This window comes from Pagrus pagrus, assembly GCF_965226575.1.
Source record: "Pagrus pagrus genome assembly, chromosome: 3".
Classification (NCBI taxonomy): Eukaryota; Metazoa; Chordata; class Actinopteri; order Spariformes; family Sparidae; genus Pagrus; species Pagrus pagrus.
The window spans coordinates 8,417,805-8,434,003 of record NC_140187.1 but is presented as its reverse complement, the minus strand read 5'-3'; the positions used below and the strand labels follow the sequence as shown (position 1 = coordinate 8,434,003).

The following is a 16,199-nucleotide window of genomic DNA, read 5'->3' as shown; positions in this document are numbered from 1 at the left end:
TGGATGTAAGCCTATGAGAAAATGAACCCTACTTCTCACTCGATTTATTAACTCAGCATCCATTTCCTAATGGGTTTATGGTCTTGGTTGCCAGTTTCAAGACTTCTTCAAAACTGCATGATGTTCAATTTGTAAATTATGATTCCCATTTAGAGTAAAAGGGACGATAAAGCAGAGTGCTTTAATTTCTGGAGATTCAGGTCTCATCCAGTGTACAGTCGGTGAGATACTTCAGTCTGGACCTTAACTGCTCCGGCACCTGTTGAGGAGTTTTGCGGATGATCACCTTTTATTTCACTGCGTGTGTGTCTGTCACTTTTTATGACCCAGGGCTCATTTTTTTAAAAACATAACCATTAAATTTCTCGTCCTAAATGCAACTTTATGCTTCGGTGGGCCAGTATCAGTGCTTTAACCCATTACCCTGTGGTGGGATCCATACTAATTTCACAGCCTTGATTCAAGCGACTTAACAGAGCCGGAGACATCAAATCCCTCGCATCAGCAGCGCCCGAGGCTCCGTACAGCCAAACACGAATCGCTGATGGACACAGAATGACACCAAAGATGGATGAGGCTTTAAAAAAAGGGATGGTGTGTGGAAGGCATGCAGGGAATAGCATCAAGCAGATGTGCTGGGTGGAGGAAGGAACGTGTGATTGTGTTGTCAGCGAACTTAAATGAGATTTTCAGTTGTTGGTGGATCTTAACACAAAAATCCTGCCACCCTCTCTGTTTTTACTGCAGAGGTGAGTGTCTTAAGAATAATATGAAAACGAACAAGTGTCCAAACATCTTTTTTTTTTGCTCGCGGTGCATTCACAGCAGCAATTTAAATGCAAAGCATGCAGCGCAAAACGTGTATGTTTTTTATTCACCCCTCAGCTTTTAAAAGCTGCACAGTAAGCTGCAGCATCGTTTGGTGTGTGTGGATGGAGGAGTAGTAGGAAGCGCATTGGACGGCGGAGGATGGTCACGTGACTGTGACAGCATTTTCGATTTAAAAGAAAGGAAAAGAGGGACTCGAGCATCAGATGCGGGGCTGATACGCGCCGAAGGATTTGGCTGCTGAACATCCCGCACACCTCTCCACTGCGCTGCTGCTGCTGCCTCCAGCAGGGACAACATCTTTTTTTTCCCTTCTTTATTCCAACGATGCGACAATAATCTCCTCCCTTCATCTTCTGCAAATTTAAAACCACTGACCTACCTTTTTTTGTTTTTGTTTTTTGTTGTTGCCTTCATCATCATAACAGCAGTGAGGAGGCGCGTCCGCACACATCACCTCTCACGATTCCCCATACAGGTAAGAGGGAGCAACTTTTTAAAGCATCCATCTGGACATAATTGTGATCCGCTCCGTGTGCGTAAATCTCGCGTTGTTCCGCGCGGTCCAAGCCCCCAATTAACAGCTGGATTCACTTCATCTGTTCTTGCAATCAATCTCATGCATGCTGGGGCTGAGCACGTGCACCTGACAAAGAAAGGAGGGGGAAGTTAGATGTGTGTAGTGTAATTATTTCAACAATGCAGCACCTTTTCAAGGTAAACGACTGGAGGCTGCAGGGTGACTTACAGCTGCTGCAGCAGCCTGATTAAACACTTGATGTGCAATTAATTCTGCATGTCAGGAAAACCACGTTTCTGATTGGAAATACAGAAATAACTCGCTGAATATAGGAAACTGCGTTTAATTTAAATGTTTTATCACGCAGAGGCAGTCCTGATTAATGTAACAATCAGGTTTTTTTTTGTTATTTTCTATTTTAATTAACTGTATTAATTCAGTAGATAATTTTTATATTCTGTTTGAACGCGGCTCACTGCAGAGGATCACACAGGAGCGAATATTACAGATTATTTTCCGTTTCGACTGTCATTTTCCATTTTATCAGATAGAAAGGGGCGGCATGCTGGGTGCAGAAATTAGCTTTTGCTTTTGAAGTCGCCTGGTTTGAATCCTGTGCGTTGGAATGTCTCAGCAGGGAAAATTTGGCAGCGTGTTGTAGTGCCTCTGAGCAAGGCATGCAACAGCTGGTGCAAAGTTGTGGTGGTTCTTGGCAGCTCCTGTGAAAATTTGTTTAAAGATGTAATATGTAAGAATCCAATATTAATAACTAAAAACGACAAGGCTGTTATTATATTTTGTTAAGTTGTGTGACAACATTATCCCAGATATTTACAATGTTCAAACAAAGAGAAGTTCACAAGGTATTCAAGGTGAGGACGTGTTTCATGTGGTCGCTATTTCCAGGATAGAGTTAGAGAGTGAGGAAGAAAGTTGGTGAATGAGATGAAACATAACGTGAATAAAACTAAGATTATCTAGTCCTTGGTGGTTGTTTAATTGTGAAGCAAGTTTGAAAACGGGATCATTTGTGTTTATTTGCGCTAGTTGCGTGAATGTGTTTTTCCCCAAACAGCCAGATTACTTTACTGTATGTTAGCCGCAAGCTAGCGAGCAAATGGCACACACCGAGAGTGTGCGTGTCTGCGTTTTTGACTACAAGTCAACTTTCACTGAACTCAGCACTCACCAGAGACTCAGGTTCTCTCTCTGTAATGTAACATTTGTGAAGTAAAGTACATTTCTGTTACAGTTTTCAAAATGATGAGGACCAAAATGCAAGACACACAAAGGCAGGCAGGCAGGTTGAAAACAAAAAGTGAGCTTTGAACCTGTTGTCCAAAATCCAAGGTTCAACCTGTAAGCAACAAAATTGACAACAAGCAGGCTGGGGCCAATCCAGAAAGAACCAAAGAGAAATACAAATAACAAAAGAAGTACGAACCGGAAGAACACCGACGGGAATCCAGAAACATGTGGGCAGAAAATACAAGGAGGAAACAGACGAACTGACAGAGAGACGGAAAGACAAGGACTTAAACGAGGGAAGACTAATAAGACCCAAGTGAAACTAATGGGGCAATCAAAAAAGGCGGGAAAACAGAAAAGATGACAGGAAGTGGAAAGTAAAAATTGACACAAGGATGATGAAAATAATTCAACTAAAAACCCAAACCATGACAATTTCCCTTCAGTCAGCAGTCAACATTACAGTACATAAACACCCGAAGGTCGCCAGAACGGATCGCTGCTGCAGTCAGGTTGATAAACAGGAGTGAAGATAAATCCATGATTTTAATACCAAAAGTTAAAAAGTAATCTCTGATCTCTCCTCCTGTCGGTAAACAGATCCGGATCAGAGCAGAATCTGGTGTTTATTCCTCCAGAAGATCTGGGACGCAACACTCTGCAAGCGTCTTTTGCTTTGTTTTGATAGAGAGACCCCTAGTGGCAGAAATTATATATCGTGTGTTTGAATTCAAAGTTTATGTAGCTAGTCGATTATTTGTAAATATTGAAGACAGCAGAGGAGAGACAGACAACATCATGACCAGTGGAGATTTCAGACATCTCATCCCCAGACTCGACTCTCCAGCATCAGGCTACAGTAATATTCTGGACGATGTTTTGTCCCATAAATCAAATCGATTCAGCGTCACCGTAACTGCTTCCATAGTCCATTTGGTGAGCATGTGTCTGTCTGCATCCTAATGACGACCTCCACAGTCAGAGCAGCCACCCTCGTCCAGCCGGCGGCGGGCACCTTCCATAACCTCTCTGCCCGCTGGTCCATCACCTTTTACTGAATGTCACACCGGCTCTCCGCTGCTGCAGAACCAATAGGAGAGCCCCCATCATTTTTTTTCTTGGAAAACAAAGACAGATGTCCTGCCAGGGCGGCTGTGGCTCAGGAGGTAGAGTGGGTTGTCCATTAATCACAGCAGGGTTGGCGGTTCAATCTTCATTCCACCTGTCGAAGTGTCCTAAGGGAGGAGACCGTACCCTAAGTTGCTAACTGTGGTTAAGCCAGCACCTTCAGCTTGCAGGTTGTGAACATTTTCTAATATTCTGAATAAGTACGCTTTGAAAAATCTATAATTTTGACAGACGCTACTTTGAACTGCGCTCACGTACAGTAATGCAGTCAGCAGAGGTTTAGCGGCATATTGTTGGAAACTCTTTGGACAATCAAAGCAAATTTCTTCCCCCTCTTTCACTCTGTGCTTCAAATCAATTTATTTGACCTTTCAACCAAAAGATTTCAATCATGCAGCTCAGTAAATGTCATCTCTGTGCCAAACTGCTCCAGTAGCCTTAAATACGTGGATGAAACCAACCACCAGCTCAGCTCAAATAACGGAGACAGATCATTAATCTTCACTCTCTTTCTGTAAATACAACAGGACGATGCACAAATTCGTAGCAACCACTTTTTTCGGCTGTAGAAGCTAATGGATTTCTTTATCAGAAACAAACCTTTTATGCATGAATGGAAGCTTTAATGTGTCCTGCTTTCTGTAGCCTCTCCTCTTTTGTTCTTCCCGTTAATGTCGCCCCTCTATGACAGGGTCTTTAATTAAAGTGGCTCTGAGAATGTGTTTCCAGTAATCTTAAAGCTCTCAGTGTCTCTTAAACAAAGGAAGGCTTTATTGATTTTAACTTTAACCTCGTAGACCTCGTAACACCGCCCACGTTTGTGCTGTAAACAATCTGAAAGCCGCCTCGGGTCAAACATTTTTACGATATCTTATGCACATTAGAGCTGCGGCGATCGATCGAATCATCGATTTATTGTAATTGTATAAGAAAAAAAAGTCAAACGTCTCCCTTCGTTCTAAAAACCTTTGGGTTATGGACAAAACGAGACATCTGAGGACGTCATGTCGGGCTTTGGTAAACACTGATCGATGTTTTTAACCATTTACTAGCATTATAGGCCAAACAATTAACCGATTAATCAAAAAAAAAAAAAAACACAAACAACCCCAAATGCAAGTATCCTTTGTAAGATATCCCAGCGACTGCCATAAAATAAATCGAATCCTAAAAGGGCACTTTACTCCCACAGGACACTTAATATAATACTGAGTACTGTGGCTGTTAAGAACATTTGAAAACATATTGTTTGTGCTCCTCTGTGATAGTCGGACCGTTCAAGGACGCAGCTCTCTCAAAGTGCTTTGCCTCTGAAAAACATCACTCCGTCACTGGGCTCTGACTCGATAAACATCACAGACATTGGCAGGTTACGGATGCAATTAATAAAGATCAAAATTTGAGACTCTCAGAGGCTATAACTGATACACTACTGGCCCTGATTTGGATGAATCTCTTAGGAAGGGTGCCTGTTGTTAATAACTGGCTGGAGGGGGTTCCTGCATTATTCATGAGAGATGCCAAGTTTTTGTTGCCTTTTGTCTCTTGTTTTTATGATCTCTCTGATGGCACAGTAAACCGACCAGGGCTGGAAGACATGCCGGAGTCTGTCTGGGGATTATAAGTCTTTGCGTTTAACTTAATCACCCTATCAAAAAAAAAAAATAGTCTTGCTTTGCAGCAATGTTCTTGAACTTCATATTGGTAGATTTCCCGTTAGGCGAGGACATCTCTGAAAGCTCGTTGTACCAAAGAACTGTTTGTACCCAAAACCGTTATGTTGATGAAAACTATGCTGAGAGTCTTTGCCGTGCTTCACTGTCATTAACAGACTCACTGCTGTTGTCCTCTTTGCTGTCTGTCTGTTTCACACTAGGAACAAGGACTTCATGGTATGTTCAGGTGTTACCTCATAAATTCTGGATTCTGTTTTGCTTTGCAGCGGCCCAGTTATGTACTGTAGGACTTGCTATCTTTTTTGAGTTTCAAGGTCTCTCTGGACTGATTGCAGTGGATTCACATCACCTACTGTAGGTGCAGGGTGTGGAGGCTGGCTCCTATATAATGAGTGAGAGCGGCCTGAGGCTTTCCCCTCGCAGCCAATCAGGCTGTGACGACTCTCTTTTGTGAAGACTTTAGAGAGGTCTGATTCTCACTCTGATTCTGTCCTTGACACACTGTGGACCTCGCTCAAATAGATTGTCGGACAGATGTTGGTCTGTTGAGGCCCTATTGAGATTTTTTTGTTGCTGTTCTTGGTCTTTGTAGTTGAGGGAAATTGTGCGCATTATGTACTTTAGTTGAGTGACCATGAAGGCAGACTTTAGAGGTGGTAAAAGAAGTATATTTAATTTTCATTATTCCCATAAGATGCATTTTTGTATTGATAACTTCCCTGTAGGCAGATTTTAACCACAAATCTTAGAAAACATTGAATTAAATTCTCAATGTAAACATGAATATTTTTAATAATGCACTTGGTTTAGGGTTTGTTGTACAATTTAAAGCATTAGCTGTCTCAGAATTGGCACTATAACTAAAATAACCCCAACCAAGTTGATATTAATTGAATCAAATTGAATCGCTTTATTCAGTAATACACTGGGATACATTGTTCGTGTGAGAATGTAGAACAAAAACACGTCAGTAAACCCTGAATGCTCTTACTTAACTCCAGTATTTCTTGTGGATGTTTGGTGGATTTAATGAAAAGGCAGCGACTGAAGATGTATTATTCTTAAGGAGTTCTCGGCACAAGTGTACAAACCCTTTTTTTTATCCTTCTTATACATGAACACAAAATGGAGATGCAAAAACCCTCGCGGCAAAAAATACCATATATAAGTGTGCATTAAACTGATAATTACGTCGGACGTTGCCTGTCAGATGTTGTAGACGTCTCTGAACAGTATTAATGTTTCTACGACCAACAAGTGACCCGCGTCCTGTCACACCGACACACACATGCGCTCCCCAAGTTGACTCATCCTACATGGAACCGAACAGCTCCGCCAGTTCACCTCATTCTGTCGTCTGACGTTGATTTTCACAAAGGATGAAACGATGAAAGGGATTTTTTTCTGCATGTTTAGCCTCTAAGCCAAAATGTGACTGTGAGACGAGTGAAACTAAGGGAAAACCGCACAGCTGTGAGTGTAAAGCTCCTGTACGTGTTGGTTTTCACGTCACGTCATCTCTGCATCCATCTGCCCCTCCCCCGCCTCCTGTGGGCACACAGATGATAAACTTCTGTTGCTTTTTTGTTTATTTTTGGTCAGCGTGAGGCCATCGTCTGTTTGCCTTCGCCTGAAGAGAAACAAAATAGTGAACAAAAGCGAGACAAGCCGCTGTTTACCGTACAGTAATGATTAATGAGCTCCCCTATTGATTCCCCTGAAAGGACTTCCCGCTGCTGTACTAAAGGAGGATCAATGCCACTTCTGCCCAGCAGCAAATCCATTGCTTTACTGCACTCTGCTGAAGAAATGCGAGCAGGCCAATTTAAAGCTTCCTGCCTCGTGTACACTGTAATGGAGAACAAGATGGCCTGTCCACCGCATAAAAAGGCATCTTGGGAAGCTAAAGACGGAAACAAACGTGCAAACATTTCTCTCACTCACCGACCGGTAGATCTGGACAATGATAGACATTCATTAATTTTCACACCCAGATATAGTCATCAAACGGCACCCTGCTCTGCACAAATGTCCAAAAATCATTAATTCATGCTGAGCATAAACATGAAACTTTTTATTGTGATAGCTTATACAGTTATGTTTTAGAAAGTCGCATATATCGCAACAATCTTCATCCATGTTTACAAACTTAGATATGGAGGGACTGTTTTTATAGTATTAGCAAGAAAAACAAACTTAAAATGAGTTAACACTGTGCAAAGATATTAGCTTTAGATTTGCTTATAGCTTGTGTTAGCTAGCTAACTGCTAGGTAAGCAAAAATGTATAGGTTGTGAATATTTCTACTGCTATTTTCTCAACCTGTTTTAAAACAGCGATAAAAGATATAACAGCAAGTAAAACATGATGTTGATGGTACAATGCAATGACAGTCTTATGGGTTTCTTCAGAACCGTCTGGGTATGACAGGTAATGGACTGGTGGAGTATCTGCAGGGCTGAGGAGGAAATGAGACCCAGGTGAGGAAGTGGGCAGGGAATGCCAGGCAGCTGCAGAGAAGATGAAGGAAGTGGGAGCCGGGTGTGATGAAGGATGGAAAGGAGGGAAAGTCCGAGGGCATCCGGTGAATGGATGGATTAAGGCGGTGGTGGGAGCCCGGGGAACACGGCTGGAGAGGAGGGGCAGAGACAGACGGTTAGGATCGCTAGAAAACTGGAAGTCTGATGGGAATGAAACACCATCACTGATGCTCACTGTATTAAACAGTACACATGTAGTGGTACAGGTGAGGGAAGTGTCCAGTATTCTTTAGTACATTTTGAACTTAGCTTTATGTTGACAGTAGCCACATGGGAAGAGTGTTTGAAGTCGTTGCCCACTTGTCTCGACAGTTACAGACACCTGCATACAACTGACCCTAATCAGCTGTCTGAGTGTGGCTGTGACTGTGTTAGTCATCTGTGCAGCTCTGTCCGTCTCCTCAAGACGCAGTCGGTGTCATCATGAATAACTAGTTTTGAACCTGCAATTGTAAAAAAAACAAAAACAAAACAGACAACTGTTCCTGTTAAGCTGAGAGCTTTATTCGTTTCAATCTTCACACAAGGAGAATGTGACTGTAAAGGTCAGCTCTTCCTCTCCTTGTGTGATTTGTCATTGTTTCTTTACAAAATAGCCTTGTTTTTGAAAACCTGCACAAATGGTCTTTCTCTGTTTTTTGCTCTTTTGTTTGTCACTGCTCAGTCAATGTTTTTGCTTTCTGCATACAATTATACTCGAATGACATACAGTGCAGATCGATCAACAGACGGGATAACAAAGAAAGCAAGGGCTTACATATACAAACATTAAACGGTGGTAAAATGTCTATATGGTAAGATTTTTTAACAACCAGAAGATTTTGTTCTGCTGTGCTACATTGCCTGAGACGCACTGTCAGGTAATTTCAAGTAAAGAATATAACAATAAACGTTACATATGTCCACATAGCAGTCCAATCCTAATAAGGAGGACATAAACAAGATTTCTTTTGTGTTCGATGGCGGTTTCTCCAGAGGTTAGCGTTAGCATCAGTTATACGAGAACTGGAGAGGATTTCTTCATTGACAGGAGAGCAAAGATCAGAAGGCTTTTCTTGATGTTTGATCTTGACTGGCTTTGGTCACAGTTTGATTTATCGACAGGCACACTCTCTCACTTTTGACCTGTTGTGATAGACAGATGGTTCATCCAGTCACCTGCCAAGTATTTCTTGGAGGTGTCTGCCTGTCTGCCAAACTGTTTCTAACGGCACCTTATCCAGATGTTTCTGTGTAACAAACTATGTGGCGACGTCAGGTCGGTATGGGCTAGAAAAATCCATATCGTGCATCCCTATTTGTCCCTGGATGGTCTTCTGCGATTTCCCATTTTGATCCTTTTTAATGTTTTTGTATTGATCTCTCCCTCTGTCAGTGAACCAGTGCGATGCAGCTCATTGCAGCCTGTTAATAGAGTTATAAACCTGAGAAATAGAGGCGCTCTGAGCCATCATAGACAGGAAGCTTGTTAGGTATTCTGTGATGCCACCAGAAGTCCCATTTCATAAAACTGCTTTATTGCCAGAGTGAAGCACGAGACCAGCCCCGTCATTTTCCTCAATCAGCGTGAGGCTGTTTTTGTCTCCGTATGTGTAATGAATGCCTTCCAGACAACTTTGAACTCTCTAAAATACAGGTCAGAGAGAAGCGTTTTCAGGAGGACACAATTTGTTTTTCCTTGTGCCACTGATTTGTTCTTTGATAGCTTTGCCACTGTGGTTCACAGCAACAAGGAATATATTACCCTTCAGGTATCAGCAGCCTGGCAGAGACAGAGCACGTTGTCAAAATCAAAAATTCATCACATTCCTGTTTGCCGGGACAAGGCATTATACAGCCCATTATCACACTTTCACATTTTCCTAGGAGTCCTACAAATCCCTCCGTCTTCACACTCTCGGCTGCAAAATGGATATGAGGTTTCATCCTGATTCACAGGCAGTCGAGTCGTTCCCTCCTGAGGAGCAGCAGCCCAGATGCTCGCGGAGGAAGCCAGATTTCGTTTTATGTGGGACATTTTGTGGAAAGATTTCACGGATCTGTGAAACATGAGCAGCAGCGATTCATTAACTTAATAGCTGAGATGTGGAGAACAATGTTGATCTGCAGACAGTGATTAAGGTTCAGTCTGGGCCGCTGACCTTGTGAAAGCTCTTGATGTCTCTGTCCTCAATACTTGTTTGTGCTTTAGTCGTCTAATTTGTATCTGAAGAATTAGAACTGCCTGTACTACTGAAATACTACGTGCAAATTACTCCTACCATAGGATTAATTCTCTATATATTAAACTCCTGTCTGTACTTGTAGTGGTACATAGTTTTAAACAAGATGCTATTGTCCCAAAGATAATAATAAAAACACATTTCCCTGAAAGTTATTGGTAAAAGGTCTTGTAACTTATAGACATTTATTTGGGGTCCTTGTAGAATAGGTTTACACTCGTCTATTTTCAAAAAACATTATTTTTCTCATGTGGTGGATCGCTGCAGCATCCCTTTTCACACTGTTTTAGCTATAGAGTGAGACATCTTGGCTCTGTTCAATCTTTGGTGAGCGTTGCACATGTGCATTACTTAACGGGCAGGATGTAGCCAATCAGAGGCAGAGTAGGGCGGGTCATGCCGAGCAAGGTAGTGTGATCCAAAATAACGCTGGAATGGAACATTCTTCATTTTCCTTCCTCTATTTCATCACTTTGAAACATCATGTTGTTGCAGTCAGTCAAGTTTCTTGTTAACTTTTAGTAACGCGCACACGGAGCTCTCGGAGGTCTGACGTTTAAATGTTTAAAAAGTTAATTTTCAGATACTTTTCTGTGCGATAGTTTTCACAACAATGTCTGCTCTATTCTTGTTTAGTGAACCGACTTTACTTTAACTCTTTGCCAACTGAAACAAAAGTTTCTTTCTGATCTCTGTACTTTCCATCACGACTTTGTCTCACATGGTTTGTGTGTTGGGTCTTTATTGCTCTGCAGGCTGTTTGACAATATTCCACCTGCTTTTGCACGGTGTCTGTCTTGTGCAGCATTAAATACACACCGGTTTGACAGTTTTTTGAGGTACACCAACTGTAGCTCCTCAGTGCTGCCATAAATCCGACCTGTCGTATTCTTGTCACATGCCTGTCAGTTTCAGATCCGTTCAGATTATGAGAGGTATTCATTCGTTATGGTGAAATCTACGGTATTTTCGGGAGCTGTAGGTTTGTTGTGCTGTTGAAATGTATTGGATTAAATTGGAGACAGTTTAGTGCCATTATAATCGCAGGGCTGCTGCAGTATCCACTTTTGAATATACAATGTGGAGGTGTCTGGGAGAGCTCTCTCTCTGTTTTCGCAGCTTTTCACCATTTACAGACTGAACTATATTCTCTGGAGCACAAATGATTTGTCTGTGAAGATAAGAGAGGCAAAATTGCTTAGCACAAAAGATTTGAGCTTCAAGAAGGAGTAGCCCTGGTTTGAACTCCAGGCTGTTATTACATAAAAAAGAAAAAAAAAACAGTGCCAGAGAATAGGAAAATGACAAACCTGTTTGAAATTATGATAATGACTGCTCATTTATCTCTCGTACATATCCTCCAGTAATCATGTTTATCACAATGTAGAGTGTGCACGATGATTAGCTAATGTAAATTGGTTATGAAACATAGGGTCACAGTGGGAGCCTTTAAATAACACAAACATCAGCAGCCCGGGGTTCTGTGCTGGGGCGGAGGATGACACACTCTGTTATCTATATTTGTAAAAACTGTCAAATCCAGATGCATGTTTTACCGAGGCAGTGCACATCCGAGCAGTGGAGGAGATAAACAAGGAGTGATGCTGTGTAAAACATGCATACAAACTGAATGCAATCAGTGTTTCTGAGCTAATGTAGTAATCTTTTATACAGTCATGTGTTAAAGTGGTGAACCCTGCCTCTTCCTGAACGACTGAGCCTTTTGGAGGACGCCCCTTTCACACATCACTCATGATACGATCACCTGTTATCAATGAACCTGTTTACCTGCTGAAAGGTGTTTTTGGAGCTTTCCACAACTAACAGCAGCAACAAAACCAGCTGCCCTGTCGATGCCCTGTTTGTCTATTCATTCCTGCCATTCGCGTTGAGTCATTGGAGTTGAAATGTTGAAGTTATCTATACAACACCATCCGTCTTCTTTCACTACAAAAACCTAATAGGTGCCAGCTGGCTGGAGGGAGATCGCCAGAAAGTTTCTTTTGGCTGAAAGTTTCTAGTAAGAAAACACAATATCTCTACTTGCTGTTGGCTTTGTTGTATATCATTTCCAGTAGATAAACCTCTACATTTCTCATTATGATTATAATTATTTGCTGTTTAAAAAAATACAAATGAAGGAAAATAAGTATCGTAGCAAACTCACCCATCTTTAATATGAGTGGTTAAGTCTCCAGTCTGATCTCCAGCAAACAGCGAGGACAGGGTGTTAGACTGAGACATTACTTGTGATTTTGGGGCTATATGGATAAACTTGTCTTTACTACTAAGTCAAATATGTGTGTGTAGTAGAGAAGGTATGCATATTTCTTGTTCATTATACAACACTAGTAATGAATCCAGCAAAAATACTTCCACAAACTGAGACTGATTGTTGGAGGAAACACAACATTGACATATTAATGACTTACAAAGTGCTTTTGGTGAACATGTGAGCAAACTTAAGCATCCTTTGGAGTGTTGTTTTGGGCCACCCGGGGGATTCAGGTGCTACATTAACTCTTCTTTTTGCTCTGCTTTGGTCTCCACCAGCTCCTGAGGGAAATATCCGGCTAGTACTCAAATATTTTCACCAGCTTGCCACCAACTTTTTCTGCTGTTTGGCGCCAGGCAGGTAGAGTTTATCAGAGCTTCTTTGCTGAATATAGTTGCTTGTGCTGCCAGAAACAACATTGACTGATAAAACTGAGCCAAATCTGTAAAGTTGTGGGCTGTGAAACCAACTGGCTGAAAGATGGTGAAACACTCAGCGACAAATCCACGGAGAATTACAAAACACTTCAGCCATACTTCAGCTCTCCTGTGTGCAAGTTATTTTGGCTCAACTTTACAGCGGCATGCCATTTGTTCAGAAGACGAAGAGGCGACAGGAGTTAGACACACTTGATTTATTACTGAATCGATCCACTCCCTCGCGCTGAGAGCTGTACAGTGTTCATTGATTAGGCTGAATCTCTTAAGTGAAATCCGTTGCAGCTTCTCACGACAGTACCTGTCATGCAAGCGGAGAACAGTCTCTTGCGCTGTGTTTCTGTTGAAGGAGGGGGGAACAGGGGGATGGACGACTGTGGAGCTGTTGAAAGGTCAGGAGGCAGGGATGAGTTTACGGATGAGAGTCATCGTGTGCTTCAGGGGCTGACGGGCAGTGTTGGCTGCACAGTCCCTCCCATTACTCATGCAGCACGAGGACTTTGTCACCTCTGTAATTAAGTAGTGTAATGACAGCCACTTCCAACTCCACACACACACACACGTTAACACACACCAAGGGAAAGACAAAAAGACATCATGTCCTTAACGAGGCACCTAAGCGCCATTTCCTGGTCACCAATGTCGCAATTATAATTGATTAACAGGGATGCAGGATAGGGATTATGTTAGTGATAACCAATGCATACTCTTCTTCTTCTCCTTCTTCTTCATCCCTCCTTTTTTTCAAAACCTGGGGCCTGCATTACCCATAATGCAACTTTACCACCAAACGACACCAATGTAGGCAGTTTATTAGATTACACGGAGCTACCTCTGGAGCCACAAAAGGCTTTATACTGTAATACTTCTTTTTCACATTATGCAGTAGTGCTCCCCAAGACCTGTAAACACACTGTAAAAGTGTAATGTGTACCCTTTAAATAAAGCGTGCAGATGCCAGAAGAAACTATTTCACTTTATCTTTGGGGAAAACAAGCAGTGGCACAACATCACACAGTAGAGAGATGTCGGGATTGTCTAAATCAGCAAGTGATGGACTGGTCGATGAAATTGCACATTCACTTTGTAGGAATCACAGCAGCACATCAAATAAAAGAAACAGGCTTTGAGTTTGTTTTTTTTACGAGTTTGAAAAAGTAGAAATAAACAGCCCAATCAATCATAATCTGTGATTAAAAAAAACAACTCACTGCTGCACTGCAGGTAAAACATCAAGCTGAAGCTAGTTTGATTGAAAAACAAGTTTCACCCAGAGTCTGCATCAAGGTGAGGCTGGTTTAAAGTTTGTTCAACTGGCTAGACAGTTTCCGCCCTCAGAATTCAAGGGTGAAGCATCCTTTGGTATCAAGTATTGTGTTGGAGGTTGTTATGCAGTGATTATCCTCGTTCTGTTTCAAGAAACTGTGAGTCATGTATCCTTGAGCCACAGGCAGAGGCAAGGTCCAACTCCTCTTTGATCAAGTGAATTTATCTCACCAGCCTTTTCTTCCGTTGTGAGCGAAGATCTCAAACCCTGGATGTGCGTCAGATATATTACGCAGGGTGCATCAGCTCTGGAGAAGCCTCTGTAGTGCAGTGGTTAACGGACAATATTGAGAAGAAGCCAGCTGTGTAAATCTAAGCCCTCTTTATGTAAAACTCAGCCTGTCAGATGTAATAAAACAACAGAATGAATGCTACATCCAGGCCAGGGCAAGACACTCCAGCGATGCGGTGTTGATGACGTAAGGAGAGGGAAATGTGAGGTCGGGAGAGCCCGGACCTCAGCGCATCGCTTAGAAGCCCTGCGGGAGACATGAGTCAGACCTCATGACGATGACCTGCCCTCGTCCGGCTGCTTCCCCAAAAAACATCTCCAACTTCTCAGTTTCTCTCCCTCTCCTTTTTCTGTCTGACACAGAAATGCAGATTCTGGAATCAAGTTACAGACAAAGACATTTGCATTGAATTAAAGGCAAACTGGGACAGTGTTGAGAAAAACGCACCAACGATCAGAGGATTTCTACTTTCAAAATCCATAATGCATTAATGCAGGGTCACACGCGTCTCTATCCACAATCTTAACAGGCCAGCGGGGAAATCTTGTTTAACAAGACAGGCAGCGGGGTTGCAATCACAAATAGGATGGTGGGAAATCTTATTAACATTCAGCATACACAAGCTAAGAGGGATGTTTAAATTGTTATGCATATGTGGATACACTGGTTGCTTGTGATGGTAGTGTTAACGCTGCCAGGCGTAGCCCTACAGGGAATCACATGTGTGGTTGTGTGTGTCGATGGTTCATTTTGCATTCTTCTGGACCCATCAGCCTGATATGTTTTGTGCGCATCTATGACTGTATGCTTGAGGACCTCTGGTGTTGGCGGTGATTCATCATTTTTGCAAAACCTATTCAACTGACTGCTGACACCTCATTCTTCACGATGGCCACTAGGGGCTGCAAATGATCAATAACTGCTCCAGTTTGGGATCTTCTAGGCTCTCGGTGGGGACGATGAATGTGCGTGGTGGTATCACATGTATGGAGATTAACTGTATTTGTTCTTTCACTCTCATTATATTATCATATTATTGCTGTTTAGTGTGGCTGGCTGGGCACCTGTTGGTCTATGACACTTGGGGAAAAATATAATAAATGACTTTTACGTTATACACTTGAAATTTACATTTTAAAACTGCTGGTGTAAAACTCAGAGGAAATGCATCACCATCCTCTCTAAATCACCTACACCAACATGCATGAATACAAATGTCTTTTCAAAACACAGCAAGCAAAGCAATACAACTATCTGCTATATAGTATGAACACTGTGTCCTAGGTTTGTCTCCGTACAGCCTGCCTGCTGTGGTTACACCTCAATAATAACCAGCATATTGCCTCTCCTTCATGCACACTGGGCAGAGACCCAGCCCTGCACTGTAGGGTGATGTCTAATGAATTGGCACATGATGATGTCCACAGTGAAACACTGTGATGGACATTGTTGTTTCAGGGGGGAGTGGAGGTGGTGTGTCCCCTCAGAGGCAGTTTACAAAGGCAAACTTTGATTGTCTCCGCCAGCAGCAAAAACAGTCTCCGGTCACCTGCGAATGGAATCAGATCAACCCTCACATCCCTGCCTGCAAGCGTCCGACATACATCCCCCTTGTCTGCCCATGCCAGGGTCTTCATCTCCCAACACATATCTGTAGCTTAGCTGTGTTCAGCCGAGTGTTGTCACAACACTGGAATTTCAAACTTGGATACCGTACCTTGAAAAATATGGATGTTCGATACCATTCCTGTAGAGTGTGTGAATAA

At 42.3% G+C, this 16,199-nt stretch overlaps 1 protein-coding gene across 1 annotated transcript in view; it reads left to right on the top strand.

Annotated features, from left to right (window-relative positions):
• The first annotated feature begins 1,035 nt into the window (after positions 1-1,035).
• rap1gapb (RAP1 GTPase activating protein b) overlaps positions 1,036-16,199 on the top strand; it is a 110,311-nt gene continuing 95,147 nt past the window's right edge. The window contains exon 1 of the mRNA XM_084346174.1: positions 1,036-1,306. The gene's annotated coding sequence lies outside the window, so the exon portion shown is untranslated. The remainder of the gene's footprint in view (positions 1,307-16,199) is intronic.